General features: G+C 37.9%; 1 protein-coding gene across 4 annotated transcripts in view; it reads right to left on the reverse strand.

The window, feature by feature from the left end:
* The window catches only part of SEC24B (SEC24 homolog B, COPII coat complex component), a 92,518-nt gene that overhangs the window by 51,462 nt on the left and 25,672 nt on the right, over nt 1–15,384 (reverse strand). The window lies entirely within an intron of this gene.

The following is a 15,384-nucleotide window of genomic DNA, read 5'->3' on the forward strand; positions in this document are numbered from 1 at the left end:
TTGCTTCTGCAGTAAGCAATGTGGCTCATGAACTCCACTAATGTTCCTAGTACCAGCTCAGATCTTTTTGTATTATAAACTGTATCAGTGTAGTATAAACTCTTCTCATTTGCTGTTTCTAATCAGATGCCTCATTTCTAACTAAGGGCGTGATGATGACACTAGGTTTGACTTCTAGAATATAGTTCATGTGATTCACAGAGGGCCTTTGTTATCAGCTCAAATTGCCTGACCTAGAGGATACTCTTCAGCCAATCAAGAGATAACATAACAACCTAAGTGTCTCCTGATGGATAATCATACAAAGAAAATGTGATTATATATACTATAAATATGTATACATGCACACTATGTGGGTATATGTGTAAACATACAATAGATGAGTAAACAAAATGTGGTATACATATGGACACACACACATAGACACACACAAACGTGCACAAATGGAGGGATATTATTCAAACTTAGTGTTTGAGTCACCTGGGGTTTTATTAAAATGTAGGTTCTGATTCACCAAGTCTAGTATAGCCCGGCCTAAGATGCTACATTTTTATCAAGTTTGAGAGGTTGCTGGCCAGTAGACTACACTTTTATATCCAATCATATAAACTTTTACATCCAACTCCCTGTGGGATCAGGCCTCAACAAGCAGTCAGAAATCCCTTTCCCAATCTGGGACTGCTGACTCCCAACTGCTCATTTGCCTGCCTGCCTGACTGCCCCTAACCGCTTCTGCCTGCCAGCCTGATCAACCCCTAACCACTCCCCTCTCAGCCTGATGGTCCCCAATTGACAGCCCAGACTGCGTTAGGAGGGGATTGCTCCATGGGGGTGTGGCCGCCTCCCAGGCTGAGACCCCAGGTGCAGGTGTGCATGTGGTGGATTACTCTGTGGGCAGTGAGTTTGTTTTGAATAAAGGGTCAGGAGAACTTCTGGTCAGCCTTCCCTGGGACTTGGGGACTCCACAGGGGCTGAGAGGACTGGGTGCCACCATCTTGTGGCTATGGGCGCCACCATTTTGTCACAGAGTGACAGTTAATTTGCATATTACTCTTTTATTAGATAGGATAAACAGAGGGAGACTGCCAAAATGAGGAAACAAAACTCCAGAAAAAGAACTAAACAAAATGAAGACAAGCAATCAACTAAATGCAGAGTTCAAAACAATGGCTCTAAGGATGCTCAATGAATTTAGTGAAATCTCAACAGCATAAAAAAAAGACCCGTCAGCCTGGTTGGTATGGCTCATTGGTTGAGTGTCAACCTATGAACCAAGAGGTCATAATTCACTTTCTGGTCAGGGCACATACCCGGGTTGCATGCTCCATTTCCAATGGGGGACAGGCAGAAGATAGCCTATCAATGATTCTCTCTCATCATTAATGTTTCTATCTCTCTCCCCTTCCCTTCCTCTTTGAAATCAATAATCCCATATAATAAAAGCTAATATGCAAATTGTCCTCTTAACCAGGTTCAACCATGAGTTTGACTGCCTGCAGCCCCTCTCCCCAGCCGGACACGCCCCTGATCAGCCCCCACCCCAATTGGGGTCAGGGCCGGCCAGCCAACTGTCCGTGGCTCCTCCCTCTGGTTGGCCAAGCTCTTGTGTCCCCTCCCCCTGGCCAGCCTGGTCTGATTGGGGCGGGCCGGCCAAGCCCCACCCATACACAAATTTATGCACTGGGCCTCTAATGTATTAAAAAAAAAAAGAAAGGCCAGTCAGAAATGAAGACTGCACTAATTGAAATGAAGAATAATTTACAGGGAATCAACAGTAGAGAAAATGAAGCTAAGAATCAAATGAGCGATTTGTAATATAAGGAAGCAAAAAACACCAAAAAGAATACCAAAAAGAAAAAGGAATAACATAAAAATGAGGATAGTGGAAGAAGCCTCTAGGTCTAAGACAACTTCAAGAGTACCAACATTTGCATTATGAGCATGCCAGCAGCAGAAAACAAGTAACTGAGAACCTATTAAAAATATATAAAAGCCTAATATGCAAATTGTCCCCTCAGGAGTTCAACCAGGAGACCAGGAGTTTGATTGCTTGCTGTGACATGCGCTGACCACCAGGGGGCAGTGCAGAACGTAGGAAGGCCCAAGGTGGTGGCTGGAAGGCCCAAGGTGGCGGCTGGAAAGCTCTGATCGCTGGCCAGGCCTAGGGACCCTACCCGTGCCTGAATTTCATGCACTGGGCCTCTAGTTAAAAAATAATGACAGCCCTAGCCAGTTTGGCTCAGTGGATAGTGCGTTGGCCTGTGGACTGAAGTGTCCCAGGTTCAATTCAGGTTGAGGGCACATGCCTGGTTGCAGGCTCAATCCCCAGAAGGGGGTGTGCAGGAGGCAGCCGATCAATGATTCTCTCTCATCATTGATATTTGTATCTCTCTCCTTCTCCCTTCCTCTCTGAAACCAATAATATACACTGAGTGGCCAGATTATTATGATCTCTGAAAGCAGAGATTTCATTGTATATCCTATATAATAAAAGGCTAATATGCAAATTGTCCCCTCGACAAGGAGTTCGACCAGCAGGCAGGCCGGACCTCACCCATGCATGAATTCATGCACTGGGCCTCTTATATAAATATACACCGAGTGGCCAGATTATTAAGTGTTCAGAGATCATAATAATCTGGCCACTCAGTGTGTGTGTGTGTGTGTGTGTGTGTGTGTGTGTGTGTGTGTGTGTATATATATATATGAAAACATGGTTCTTTAAAAGAAATAATAATGACAAAAAGACTTGCCTAATTTGGTGAAGCAAATAGAAATACAAGTCCAGAAAGGAAAGAGAGTACCAAGTAGAACGAAACCAAAGAGGTCCACATCAAGGCACATCACAATTAAAATGCAAAAGGATAAAGATAAAGAGAGAATCTTAAAAGCAGCAAGAGAAAAACAATTAATTACCTACAAGGAATCTCCCAATTAAGACTATCAGGTGATTTTGCAACAGAAACTTTGCAGGCTAGAAAGGAGTGGCCAGAAATGTTCAAAGACTACAACCAAGATTACTCTACTCAGCAAAACTATCATTTAGAATCAAAGGACAGATAAAGAGCTTACCAGAGGATAGTGTAAGGAGCTAACGGAGTATTATATGAAATGTTAAAGGATCTTCTTTAAGAAAAAATAAGAAAAAAAAAAAAAAAAGAGCAAAAATTTGAATAATACAAAAAAAAAAAAAAAAAAAAAAAGGCGCCGAGACCGGTTTAGCTCAATGGATAGAGCGTCGGCTTGGGGACTGAAGGGACCCGGGTTCGATTCCGGTCAAGGGCATGTACCTTGGTTGCAGGCATATCCCCAGTAGGGGGTGTGCAAGAGGCAGCTGATCGATGACTCTCTCTCATCGATGTTTCTAACTCTCTATCTCTCTCCCTTCCTCTCTGTACAAAATCAATAAAATATATTAAAAAAAAAAAAAAAAAAAGGCTATGAGAACATAACCTTAATATTAATTGTGCTTAATTCTGGGTAAGTAGATTCTGGGTAAACTTTTTCTTTCTTAATAATTTTTCTCCAATTTTTAACTTTTCTGCCATTACGAATTCATTTATTAATTTTTAAAAGTATTTTAAAATACAGGAAATATAAATGTATATATTCTGTATAAATCACAATTTATAAAAAATAACATTAACAGAACTATTAAAAACTATCAAAATGTTAACTTTTCTCGGGGTAGTGATACAATCGATGATTTATTCTCTTGCATTTGTTAATCTGTATTTTCCAAAAATGTGTTTACTTTATCTTTATTATTTTCATAATGGAAAAGTTAATTTTTTAATAAAGTAACTAAAATTCTACCAGAAAACAAACAGTTCTTACTTAGAAATTAGTCACACTGACCACACTTATTCTTTATGGCCAGCACTGTGTTGTCCTTAAGAAATCCTTCCCCACTCCAAGGTTCTGGAGGTAGTGTATTTTAAAGTGTTGCCTTTGCATTTCAATATTTACTTTACATCTTTACATGTAATTTATTTTATACATGGAGAGTTCACCCTTCAAACTGCTGCTCAGGTATCAAATATCATGGGAAATTTCCTTAAGCTTCATGACTAGTAGGCCGGATGTACTTAAGTACACTTGCTAAGCACCACAATATCTGTTTCACAATAAATAATAATAGCAATTTACACTCATTTGTATTTATTGTATTTGAATAATTTTTGTTTCCCCATAAAGATTTGCAAACTTCATGAGCATAAGGATCAAGTGTTTTTATTCACTATTTTATCTCCCAACCAGCACTAAAACAATGCCTGTTATATAATTGGCTTTCAAATATTTGCCAAGTGAATGGTGAAAAGTTCTACAGACATCAGGATCATAAATACATGTTAGCCAAAAAAATTGCCCTTTCAAAATAGAATTTGACAGAAAAAAAAAAGGTGTATAGAACTGGCACAATGAAAAATGAACTACCTATATTACTGTTAATGTATGGGATGTTTAGAGACAACTCGTGATTTAAGAAAATTAATTTTGGGGGGTAAAGGTAATTAAGATAGTTCCCTAGTTAGTTTTTATAGCTCCTTCACATAATGTTCTTTCAAATCTAGGGAGATTAAATAATTCTAAGCTAATACACTATCACCCATTCAAAGTTGTTTATGCTAGAAAATTTAAAAGGCATCTTTTATCCTTGCATTTCCTTTATAAACTATATCAACAAATCCTTAAAATCACCTCTGTCGTGTGCCTTATATTTAAAGGAGTATCAGCCCAATTCATCACCTTTACCTAGATAATTTTAGCTTTATTCCCGTCTTAGCTTTATTCCTGTCTCCAAGTTCTTCCTTCTCCAGTCTATCTATCACACTACACTGCTCATAGAAGAAAGTTCTGAAATACAAATCTGACAGTGTTGCCACCTTGCTTAAAACTTGGACCACACTGGACCAAGCTTTTAAGTTTTTCTTCCATCAACTCCTCTCACCTTTGTACAGCCCAGCAGATCCTAGAAAACTGACACACAAGACAAGATAACCAAAAAAGCAAAGATCTGAAGGAAGTGTTCACATAAATAATCATCTCATATTCTGAGCTTAGAGAAGGAGTAAATGTAAAAAACTTTACAATTGGGAGGTACAAAGTTAAAGAAAAATGATATGGTTCAGCTTTGGAAAAACTGAAGTGTAAGGAGCAAAATTGTTATTCCCATGTTACAACTCTGCAACTTCACAAGTTTCCAAAGCTGCAAATAATCTCTTTACTGTACTATTTATACCTCTAATAATGTAGCTTTCTAATTTGTTTCTAACTTGGATTTCTTTGTCTAGATACTCATCTCCTACCGGTATTTATTTTGCTTTTCCTTAGACGTGTCACCACCCTAAGATAATACATATGATATTACCTTATCAGTGATTATGTTAATGTCATATATGTTGTAGATTTTTATACAATGAATATGTAAATGTTTATTATTTTTTTTTTTTTATTTATTTATTTTTAATATATTTTATTGATTTTTTTTTTACCCCCTCCCTCCCTCCCACACATCCCCTCCCTCCCCAGAGTTTTGTGTCCATTGGTTGCACTTATATGCATGTATACAAGTCCTTCGGTTGATCTATTATCTCCCCCAGATCTTCCTCCCGTCCCCACTGTAACTTGACAGTCTACTTGTTGATATACTGTCTCTATATCTATCTTATGGTTCACCAGTTTATAATGTTCTTTATTATCCACAAATGAGTGAGGACATGTGGTGTTTCTCTTTCATTGATTGGCTTATTTCACTCAGCATGATGTTCTCCAATTCCATCCAGGATGCTGCAAATGATGAGAAATCCTTCTTTTTTATGGCAGCATAGTATTCCATTGTGTAGATGTACCATAGTTTTTGGATCCAATCATCTGCTGACGGACACTTAGGCTGTTTCCAAATTCTGGCTATTGTAGATTGTGCTGCTATGAACATAGGGGTGCATATATCCTTTCTGATTGGTGTTTCAAGTTTCTTGGGATATATTCCTAGAAGTGGGATTACTGGGTCAAGTGGGAGTTCCATTTTCAGTTTTTTGAGGAAACTCCACACTGTTCTCCACAGTGGTTGCACCAGTCTACATTCCCACCAGCAGTGCGCGAGGGTTCCTTTTTCTCCGCAACCTCGCCAACACTTGTCGTTTGTTGATTTGTTGATGTTGGCCATTCTGACAGGTGTGAGATGGTACCGCATTGTTGTTTTGATTTGCATCTCTCGGATAATTAGTGACTTTGAGCATGTTTTCATGTGCTTTTTGGCCTTCCTTCTGTCTTCTTTTGAAAATATTCTATTTAGGTCCATTGCCCATTTTTTAATTGGATCATTCATCTTCCTTTTATTTAGTTGTATAAGCTGTTTGTAGATGTTGGAGATTAAACCTTTATCAGTGGTAACATTTGCAAATATGTTCTCCCACACAGTGGGCTTTCTTGTTGTTTTGTTGATGGTTTCTTTTGCTGTAAAAAAGCTTTTTATTTTGATGTAGTCCCATTTGTTTATTTTCTCTTTAGCTTCCATTGCACTAGGGGTAGTATCAGTGAAGAAGTTTTTTTGGCATACGTCTGAGATTTTGTTGCCTGTGGATGCTTCAAGTATTTTTATGGTTTCCCGTCTGATGTTTAAGTCCTGTATCCATTTTGAGTTTATTTTTGTGTATGGTGTAAGTTGGTGATCTAGTTTCATTCTTTTGCATGTATCTGTCCAATTTTCCCAACACCATTTATTGAAGAGACTGTCTTGACTCCATTGTATATTAGTGCCTCCTTTGTCAAATATTAATTGAGCATAGTGATTTGGGTTGATATCTGGGTTCTCGATTCGATTCCATTGATCTATATGTCTGTTTTTGTGCCAGTACCAGGCTGTTTTGAGAACAGTGGCTTTGTAATACAGTTTGAAGTCTGGTATTGAGATACCTCCTACTTTACTCTTCTTTCTCAGGATTGCTGTGGCTATTCGGGGTCTTTTATTGTTCCAAATGAACTTTTGGAGAGTTCTTTCTAGGTCAGTGAAATATGCCGTTGGTATTTTAATGGGGAGTGCATTGAACTTATAGATTGCTTTAGGAAGTATGGACATTTTGATGATGTTGATTCTACCAATCCATGAACATGGTATGTTCTTCCATCTGTTTACATCTTCCTCTATTTCTTTTTTCAGTGTCGTGTAGTTTTCCGCAAATAGGTCCTTTACTTCCTTAGTTAAGTTTATTCCTAGGTATCTTAATTTTTTTGGTGCGATCGTAAATGGAATTGCTTTTTTAGTCTCTGTTTCTATAAACTCACTGTTGGTGTATAGAAATGCCATAGATTTCTTGGTGTTAATTTTGTATCCTGCTACATTGCCAAATTCATTTATTAAGCCAATTAGTTTTTTAATGGAGTCTTTTGGGTTTTTTATATACAATATCATGTCGTCTGCAAATAAGGATAACTTTACTTCTTCTTTTCCAATTTGGATGCCTTTTATTTCCTCCTCTTGTCTAATTGCAATGGCTAGTACTTCCAGTACTATGTCAAAGAGGAGTGGCGATAGTGGGCATCCCTGTCTTGTTCCTGTTCTTAGAGGGAATGGTTTTAGTTTTTGCCCATTGAGTATGATGTTTGCTGTGGGTTTATCATATATAGCTTTTATTACGTTGAGGTATGATCCTTGTACTCCCACCGTGTTAAGAGTTTTTATCAGGAAAGGGTGTTGGATTTTATCAAATGCTTTTTCTGCATCAATTGATATGACTATATGATTTTTATCTTTCAACTTGTTTATGTGATGTATCACGTTTATTGATTTGCGGATATTGTACCAACCTTGCATTCCTGGTATAAATCCTACTTGGTCATGGTGTATGATCTTTGTGATGCTCTGCTGGAGCCGATTTGCTAGAATTTTGTTGAGGATTTTGGCATCTATGTTCATGAGGGATATTGGCCTGTAATTCTCTTTCATTGAGTTGTCTTTATCGGGTTTTGGTATTAGGGTGATGCTGGCTTCATAGAAGGAGTTTGGAAGTGTTCCTTCCTCTTGAATTTTTTGGAATAGTCTGAGGAGGATAGGTTTTAGTTCTTCCTTGAATGTTTGGTAAAACTCTCCTGTGAAGCCATCTGGCCCTGGGCTTTTGTTTGCTGGAAGCTTTTTGATGACTGTTTCAATTTCTTCCCAAGTCACTGGTCTATTGAGATTTTTAGATTCTTCCTGATTGAGTTTTGGAAGTTTGTATTTTTCTAGGAATATGTCCATTTCCTCCAGGTTGTTCAGTTTGTTGGAATAGAGTTGTTCGTAGTATTTTGTAACAATCCGTTGTATTTCGGTGGGGTCTGTTGTTATTTCACCTCTTTCATTTCTGATTTTGTTTATTTGGGTCCTCTCTCTTTGTTTCTTGGTTAGCCTGGCTAGAGGTCCATCTATCTTGTTTATTCTTTCAAAGAACCAGCTCTTGGTTTTGTTGATCTTATGTATTGTTTTTTTGGTCTCTATGTCGTTTATCTCTGCTCTGATTTTTGTTATTTCCTTCCTTCTGCTTACACTGGGTTTTTCTTGTTGCTCCTTTTCTAACTCTTTGAGTTGTAGAGTTAGATCATCTGTTACTATTTTTTCTAGTTTTTTGCAATAGGCTTGTAAGGATATGAACTTCCCTCTCAAAACTGCTTTTGCTGTGTCCCAAAGATTTTGGATTGTTGTGCTTTCATTGTCATTTGTTTCCAGGATGTTTTTAATTTCTTCCTTGATTTCTCTGGTAACCCAGTCCTTGTTTAATAGCAAGCTGTTTAGTCTCCATGTGTTTGATTTCTTTGGATTATTTTTATTGTAGTTAATTTCCAGTTTTATGCCATTATGGTCTGAGAAGATACTTGATATGATTTCTATCTTCTTGAATTTGAAGAGACTTTGCCTATGTCCCAAAATGTGGTCTATCTTTGAGAATGTCCCATGTGCACTTGAGAAGAATGTATATTCTGTGGCTTTGGGGTGGAGTGTCCTGAAGATGTCAATTAATTCCATCTGGTCTAGTGAGTCATTTAGGATTGATATTTCTTTGCTGATTTTTTGTTTAGATGATTTGTCGAAGGGTGACAGTGGGGTATTAAAATCTCCTACTATGATTGTATTGCTATTAATCTCTCCCTTAATGTCCTCTAGCAGTTTTTTAATGTATTTGGTTGCTCCTGTATTGGGTGCATATATATTTACCAGGGTTATTTCTTCTTGTTGGATTGTTCCCTTTAGTATTATGAAGTGGCCTTCATTATCTCTTGTTATGTCCTTCACTCTGAGATCTAATTTGTCAGATATAAGTATTGCTACCCCAGCTTTTTTTTCATTTCCATTTGCCTGGAAAACTTTTTTCCATCCCTTCACCCTCAGTCTGTGTGCATCTCTTTTTCTGAGGTGGGTTTCTTGTAGACAACAGATGTATGGGTCTTGTTTTCTTATCCAATCTGTTACCCTATGTCTTTTGATTGGAGCATTTAATCCATTTACATTTAAGGTTATTATTGATAGGTACTCATTTGACGCCATTTTTATTCTATACCCGTGTTCCTTCTTCACTTCTTATTTCTTTATTTTTACAGTAGACCCTTTAGCATTTCTTGCATTGCTGGTTTGGTGGAGATAAATTCCTTCAGTCTTTTTTTGTCTGTGAAGCTCCTGATTTCCCCTTCAATTTTGATTGATAGCCTTGCTGGGTACAGTATTCTTGGATTCAGACCCTTCCTTTGCATGACTTTGTATATTTCATCCCATTCCCTTCTGGCCTGATAAGTTTCTGTTGAGAAATCAGTTGCTAGTCTGATGGGGGTTCCTTTGTATGTAACTTTCTGTCTCTCTCTGGCTGCTTTTAAGATTCTTACTTTGTCGTTGTTGTTTGCCAATTTAATTATAATGTGCCTTGGAGTCTGTCTTCTGGGATTCATTTTGCTTGGGACTCTGCGGGCATCTTGGATTTGTGTGGGTTTTTCCTTTTCTATTTCAGGAAAGTTTTCTGTCATTATTTCTTGAAATACTTTTTCCATGTCTACCTCAGTTTCCTTTCCTTCTGGAACCCCTATTATTCGAATATTATTTTGTTTTGTTTTGTCCCAAAGCTCCCGTAGGCTCTCCTCCTGCTTTTTAATCTTTTTTTCTAGAAGTTGCTCTACTTGGGTATTTTTTTCCATCTTATCTTCTAGCTCACTGATGCGGTCCTCTGCTTCATCTAGTCTACTCTTGATGCTTTCTATTGAGTTCTTCATGGTAGCGATGTCACTTTTCATTTCTTCTTGGTTCTTCTTCAGTTCCTCATGGCTCTCCTTCATTTCCTCATGGTTCTTTCTCATTTCTTCTTGGCTTTTGTCAAATTTCTCTTCCATTCTTTTTAGCCATGCTATGATCATTACTCTGAATTCTTGCTCTGGCAGGCTGCTTACCTCTGGCTCGTTTACTTCCTTTTCTGGTGATGCCTGCTTTTCTTTCAAGTGCGGACTATGTTTTTGTCTCCCCATGGCCTCTCTTTTCAGGATGTCTGGTTATGTGGTATTCCTTCTCCTGCGTTGATTTTGAGGTACAAAATACAACACTACCAGGTACAACACAAGCGGCACTTAACAGGAATGTATTTACAATATTAATAACCTCTAATAAAGGTGACCACTAGAGAAAGGCAACTTAGGGGATAGGAGAGAAGGAATAAAGGTAAAAATAAAATAAAGAAAAATTAAAAAAAAATAAAATTAAAATTAAAAAAAAAATTAAGTAAATTAAAAAAAAAAGAGGGATAAAGAGATAGAAAAAGAAGAAGAAGAAAAAAGTAATGACAAAATGAAGTTGGAAAACAGGGAAAAAAAGAAGAGGGAGAGAGAGAGAGAGAAAGAGAGAGAAGAAGCAAACTAAAAGAGAAATGGGAAACAAACTATATATATATGGAGAAAATTGCCATAGAAAAACCTCTGGACCCAGCCAATGCCAGTAACAATACTTGGAGATTAATACAAACTACAATATCCACTATTATTAAGTAAGGCTATGATATACAGAAATAAAATAAACAAACAAAAACAGAGGATTTAAAAAAAAAATACAAAGCAACAATAACAATACAGGAATAAGCATAACAATTTCACTAAAAGGCATAAAAATTCACAATAATCAACCTTCACACATACAATGCGAAAAGGATAGAGGGGAGAATGGATTTTTTTTTTTTTTTAACTAGTTAATATAGTGCAGAGATTGGTATTTATACACTTGGATCAGGGGTTGAAACTTAGGTCTATAAGTATAGTGAGAGCTTTAGCAGGGGGTATAGAGAGAGAATAGAGGAAAAACTAAAGCCGGAAAGGGATAGGATAAACTGTAGACTAAAGGGTAAAGTTTAGTAAGAGAGTGATAGTGTAAAGGTTGAGTTGAGATAGGGTTGAATGATGCTATAGTAGAGATTAAAATAGAATGAAGGTTACTCCCAATGTAAAATAAAGAAAAAATAAAATGGTACTAGAGAGAGAAAAAAAAGAAAAGAAAGAAAGAAAAAAAATAAATAAATAAAAATTTTTTTTTAAAAAATTGCAAAATAGCAGTATTAATAGTGATAGAGATTGAAAAATGTAGTAATTGAAAAGGTAAAATCAAGTAAGGAAAAAAGAAAAAAAAATTGTTTCTTAAGTAAAAGATATGAAAAATGAAAATTAAATAAAAGATGTAAAAAATGAAAATAAAATAAAGTATAGCAAAATTAGCATAAAAATGACCAGTACTGGTCACTCACTTCCTCAGTTAATGTATTTGGCACTTCTGATTCTCGGACCAGACAGTCTTGCAGTTCCCAGCTTTCCACTGCACCTCAGTTTTGTAAGGTAATCCTTAATTTTTAGTAGACTATATCTTAGATATTTGTGTCCATTTATTTTTGATTAATTAAAAGACAAAAGAAAAGAAAGGAAAAAAAAAAAAAAAAAAAAAAAAAAAAAGAAGGGCAGTTTGTAATTCAGCTCTTAGGTGTCAGTGTTTCCGGTTTGACCTCCCAGTCTTTTTGGTTGCTCCGGCCTTCTTTCTCTATGGCTCTAGCTGGCAGGGTGCCAGCTGGCTCCCAGACTATCTCTTCTGGCTCCGATCCCTTGTTTCCAGGGAGGCACTTTCTCCCTGCAAATTCCCCAGATATGCCCAACTAGGCTGATCTTCCCTAGTATTCCGAAGCTAGGGGGTGAAGGGGATCAGGCGCCGAGGTGTCCAGATGTTCCGCCCTTGGCGGGACAGCCGCGATTCTTAACACTCTGTCCCGTGTCCCCTGGCTTTAAAAAAAAAAAAAAAAAAAAATTCCCGCTTCTGGGGAAGCTTATGCCAAACCCAGCACTAGATGTCGCTGCAGCCTTCTTAGGGCTCAGCTTTGCGGGCGCTGCATGGAGGCAGGGCCGGAACTCCCCGGCTACTGTGGCTGCCGGCACCGCGGGACCGCGATCTCTCAGGCTTTCCCCGCAAATTCTGACCTTTCCGTGGGTGACCGAAGAACTCCTTTGAATCCACACACCAGCGCCAACTCGGGCGTCTCAGCTACTGGATGGAGCTCTCCGCAGTGGGCTTTCCAGGCCTCAGAGAAGCTACTCCTTTCTCACAGCGCCGCCGCCGCTGCTTCTGCCGCCGCCGCAGCCGCCGCGGCCGCCGCTGTGGCTGTGTTGGCCACCGGCTGGAAATCCTGTCCAGCGGATCGCTGCCTAGCTTCCTTGAAACCTCTGCTGCCCCTCAGCTGCCAATCAACCCTCCCTGAGCGACTCAGATGTTACTTTTATCTGTTCTGGGACCAGAGTCAGAACAAGTCCGACTGTTCGGTCGCCATCTTCAAGCTCCGCCCAATGTTTATTATTTTTACTAGAGGCCTGGTGCACAAAATACATGCACAGGGGGGTGTGTCCCTCAGCCCAGCCTGCACCCTCTCCAATCTGGGATCCCTCTCACAATCCAGGACTGCTGGCTCCCAACTGCTTCTGCCTGCCAACCTGACCAACCCCTAACCACTCCCTGCCAACCTGATTGATGCCTGCTTCCCTGCCAGCCTGCCAGCGGGTGACAATCACTTCGCAAATTATATGAATATCTAACTACTATACTGTATACCTGAAATTAATATAACACTGAATACCAACTGTAATTGAAAAAAAAATTTTTAAAACAAAGAATAAAAATATTTTAAGAAAATGACTTTAAATTAATCTACAGTTTCAGTATTCATCTTGCTATCAAAAAAGGGTACCTTTATATCCCAAAGTCACACACTTAACCAACTTCACCTAAAGCTAAAAAAGAGCTTCTGAACTTTGATAATCTGAACTACAGTGACAGCTTAAAAAAAATTTAAGCCTATTAGCCAAAATTTCACCCTAAGTTAATAACCAAACATAGCATCCAAAACATACATACTTGGGATACATTTTAATAAAATAATCTGAAGATTTAGTGCTAAGTTATACTAACATGATTTTCTAAAATAAAGAGACAAATGAGATAAAACTTAAAGGTCTTTTTATTCCATGTTTCCAAATATGAATTCATCAACTGTATAAAAAAGTAACTGCTTATTTTTTATAATTACTTTACTCAGATTTATGCTTTTGGATCTCAATCCTTTAGAAATTGCTTAAGAAGTTTTACTACGCTTGAAAATGAAACTAGTATAATTAACTAACTTAAAAATGGAATCATTTTGTCAGTTACTCAAAGGTTGAATTTAACACAAAACTATATTTAATACCTAAGATTCTAATTTTAATCTGACAATAATTTAAGAGTTCCAAAACAATTAAGTCTCCTGTCTTTCTAGAAAATTAAAATCAGTATTTCCGTGGATTCCAAACCTTATATTTTAATAAATTCAAGAATTTGAAGGAAATTTTAAATTTTTTCTAGAAACACAGTGCCATCTGTCAAATATCTTATGAACTATTACCACTAAAGTTACTTGGGGTACTACGGAAAAAATATTAAGATACATCACCTCACAATGTTTGGAAACTTCTGTATTATTTAATTTTAAAGTAAATTTAAAGTCACCTCTTTATTTGTTTTGAAACATATTTGTCAATCCCTGAACTATTTAAAAGTAGTTTAACAATCTAAAAGTTTAAAAAAGCAAACAAACAAAAACACTTTTTAAAAAATCCTCACCCAAGGACATTTTCCCACTGATTCCAGAGAGCATGGGAGGAGGGGGAAGGCAGGGAGGGAGAGACATCCGTTGGTTGCATCACCCATGTGCCCCGACTGGCTATCCAACCTTCAACCTGGGTATGTGCCCTGACCTGGAATCAAACTGGAACACCAAATGCACAGGACAACACTCACCACTGTTTGCCCCATCCAGGGCAAACACACACACACACACACACACACCCTCACTTCTTAACACAAATTCCTCTTTTTTTTGCTAATCCTACCTGAGGATATTATTTCCATTGATTTTTCTTTTCTTTTCTTTTTTTAGAGGGAGGAAAGTGGAGAAACACACAAAGAGGAACATCAATGTGCAGGGCTGGGGATCGAGCCTACAACCGAGGTACGTGCTTTTGACTGGAATTGAACCAGAGACCCTTCAGTCTGAGGGCTGATGCTCTAACCACTGAGAAACCAGTGAGGTCTACACAAATTAACTTCTAAAATTATATTTATTATGGCTTTCACAATATAGTACTGGGATTAAGAGTGAAAATAGCTGAAACCGGTTTGGCTCAGTGGATAGAGCGTCAGCCTGTGGACTGAAGGGCCCTGGGTTTGATTCCGGTCAAGGGCATGTACCTTGGTTGCAGGCACATCCCCAGTAGAGTGCATACATGAGGCAGCTGATCGATGACTCTCAATGTTTCTAACCCTCTCTTTCCCTTCCTCTCTAAAAAATCAATAAAATATATTTAAAAAAAAAAAAGAAAGAAAGAAAATATATCTCATCTCTCCGCCTAAAAAACCAATTCATACAGTTGTGCAAATACAAGGTAATTTTGTAAATTCCTCCTCTTTATTCAACATTTTTTTTCAATGATAAGCTCTTTCCAATTAAGTATTCTGTTCATCAATCAAGTGGTCCTATATTTCCCTGATCCTACTTGTCAGTATAAATTAGTTCCATCCAAGGACCCATCTCAGACATAAGACAGGAATTACCTGTATTTCACTTTTTGTCACAAAATCCTTAAGTCAGAGGGACCTTAAGATAAGTTGATCTGCAAAAGGGCTGCTGAAATAGGAGAGAAAAAAAAAACCCTCACAGAATTTCTAGGAGACAGAACGCCCTGGTTCTAAGAAGGGCAGACTGAGAATTAGAAGAAACTGAGCTCCAGGACAGGCTGTTTCAAATATTAATGACCACAAGCATCCCAACCCGGATAGCTTTCCTCATGTATAAAACAAAAAGGACTACAGTAGAA

This window comes from Pipistrellus hanaki (genome assembly GCF_964339955.1).
Source record: "Pipistrellus hanaki genome assembly, chromosome: 1".
Lineage (NCBI taxonomy): Eukaryota > Metazoa > Chordata > Mammalia > Chiroptera > Vespertilionidae > Pipistrellus > Pipistrellus hanaki.